This window comes from Psammomys obesus, unplaced genomic scaffold (genome assembly GCF_907164565.1).
Source record: "Psammomys obesus unplaced genomic scaffold, mPsaObe1.curated_primary_1811, whole genome shotgun sequence".
In the NCBI taxonomy this organism is placed as follows: domain Eukaryota; kingdom Metazoa; phylum Chordata; class Mammalia; order Rodentia; family Muridae; genus Psammomys; species Psammomys obesus.
Genome location: NW_026596125.1, coordinates 20,098,827 through 20,101,518, shown reverse-complemented (window position 1 = coordinate 20,101,518; position 2,692 = coordinate 20,098,827). Strand labels below are relative to the sequence as shown.

At 40.6% G+C, this 2,692-nt stretch overlaps 1 protein-coding gene across 4 annotated transcripts in view; it reads right to left on the bottom strand.

Annotated features, from left to right (window-relative positions):
• Grk5 (G protein-coupled receptor kinase 5) overlaps window positions 1-2,692 on the bottom strand; it is a 183,921-nt gene that overhangs the window by 50,011 nt on the left and 131,218 nt on the right. The window lies entirely within an intron of this gene.

Genomic DNA, 2,692 nt, shown 5'->3' with positions numbered 1-2,692 from the left:
CTATCTATCTATCTATCTATCTATCTATCTATCTATCTATCTATCTAAAGAAAATGGGTTTATGGTTTTAAATAGTATAATCCAGTGTTTCTCAACCTGTGGGTCACAACTCCTTTGGGTTTCACATGTCAGCTATTCTGTATATCATATTTACATTACAATTTTAACAGTAGCAAAATTATAGTTATAAAGTAGCAGCAAAATTATTTTATGGTTGGAGTCACCATGACATGAGGAACTGTATCAAAGGAATTGTATCAAAGCAACAGAAAGGTTGAGAACCACTGGTATAGTCTATCATGGTAGGAGAAATGGGTACCCAGGTAGTCCCATTTTGTTAGATCAGGAAGCAAAACACTCAAGCTGGAAGTAGAATTGGGCTGTAACCTGCAAGTCTTCCCTCTAGAGCATCATGTCAGTCACAGAGCCTAATCCCTCTATACCAAAGGTTCTATAACCTCCACAAACAGAATCACTATACTAGGAACTAAATGTTCAAACATTCAAACACATAAGACTGTGGAAACATTTAACACCCAAATGAAAACATTCTATCTTTGGCCCCCATAGGCAAAATCTATCCAACCCAACTTTAAGAGTGTCCTTAGTTTCTATGGTTCCAATAATGTTCAAGACCCCTGGAACCCCTGGGGTTAGTTGTGTGATCCCTATAAAAATAAAAAACAAGTTACATTCTTCTAATATATAGTGGCAGAGTAAGCATCCCCATTCCAAAAGGGAGGAACAAGAGAAAAGCAAGACTGAATGAACCAAAGCAAGAATGAAATGTACCACTGCAAACACCAAACCCTGTAGCTCCATGCCCAGCCTCTAGGGCTTGTGATGACAATGTTTAAGCTCCAAGAGTCAGTACCACCTCTACAGCCCTGTAAACTGCAAATTTCCTGCTGGGACATTTCCTGGGCTCATTGGCTTTTTCCTGGAACCTTGGTACAAGTGTCCATGACACTGTAACTCTTGCATTCAGGACACTTGCAAAGTTAACAATATGTGACGATGCTGTCAAGTTCTGCTACTAACTCAAAATGTATCCAGGACCCTCTTAGTATAACTGCATTGGGTCTCTGAATGTCTGCTCAGAGAATCTGGGAAAGTATAGTAGAATATCTTGGAAGCCTTATAATGTCAGGTACCCCCTCCACAAACCCCACACTCTACTTTCAAATTAATTTTCATTTTTATGTCCTGGAGCCTTCTATGAGTGAGGTCTTACCCTCAAGACACCTTTCCTGTGTCTTTAGTTACTTTGTTGCTATAATAAAATTAAGAAGCAAATTAATAAAGGAAGAATTTATTCTACCTTGGAGTTTAAAAAAAAATACATTTCATCATGGTAGAAAAGGCATGGTGAAATTCATGGTAGTAGGAACATGAACCTGAATCCATCAAATCTTAACAGATCAGGAACCAGAGTGTCAGAGGGTACATTCTACACTTTCCAGGAGTGGAAAGCAGTATGCCCAGAGTCATGAAGCAGAGGTGGCATGGCTGGACTCTGACCTCCACACCCAGAACTCTTTCTTGGCACCATTAAGAAACTTAGGACTCCAGGTCACTGATCAATCCAAAGGCCTACAAATTTTGTTATGGCAACAAAGAAAGTAACTAAACAACAACAACAAAAAATTAGTATTGAGAAAAGGGATCATTACTGTGATAGTCCTAACTATGTGGTTTGTAGGCCTTCAGAAAATAATAAAAAAAAAAGGGCAAGGTTTTACATTTTCCTTGAGCCAAGACAGTCTCCTTTACTCATCCAATGTACTTGCTAAATGGATGCAAGTTCTTGTAACAAGAAGCCTGAGTGAGTTTGCCTTTTCATTTAGTCAAAACAACTAATTGAATATGATTTCTAGCTACTTCAAAAATCTATCACCTGAGAATTTGCCAGCCTCAACATCAAAGTACATCCCAAAAAGATATGGGAAATAACCAATACAAACAGGTCTGCACTCTTCTAGGCATTCAGTGGTACAGTAGATACTAAGCCCTCCTTGCCAAATTGAAGGCAGCTTATAGCTCAGTAGCTAAGTTCTGGTCCCCCTATGCCTTCCAAAAGACCCTCCTGGATAAACACATAAACACACACACACACACACACACACACACACACACACACACACACACAGCCAGGAAGCATGTGAAAGGCCCAAGAGGGAGCAACACTTTTCTATCCACGGTAAGCAAGTTCCCTTGCCTTGCTGCCCCTCTTCTAATGAAGGAGCCAAGAGCCACAACTCTCCAATATAGAAACATGAACCCTATGACCATCTGAGCTATGGTGTGGTGGCTCTAGCAAAAATTCAACCATTTATTTTATAGGCTATGAAAAGAGCGGCAAAGATCTTGCTCAAGTCCACAGAGCCAGTAGCAGCAGGAGGGAGGACTGGCTCACTAGGCCCTGATTCCCACTCTGGCACCAGGTCACAGCATATCGCTCCTACAGCCAATTCCTCCTCACCAACAAAAGGAGGCTTGAACTACTGAAACCTTCATGGTGAATTGTTTGACTGATGACTTTTTCAGGTGCTTAAATGAGAGGAGGTAGCTCTTTCTTCTTAACTTCTTCCTGCTACTTTCTTCTCCTATATTCACAACAATCCCCACGAAGTTCAAATAGGTACACACACACACACACACACACACACACACACACACACACACACACACA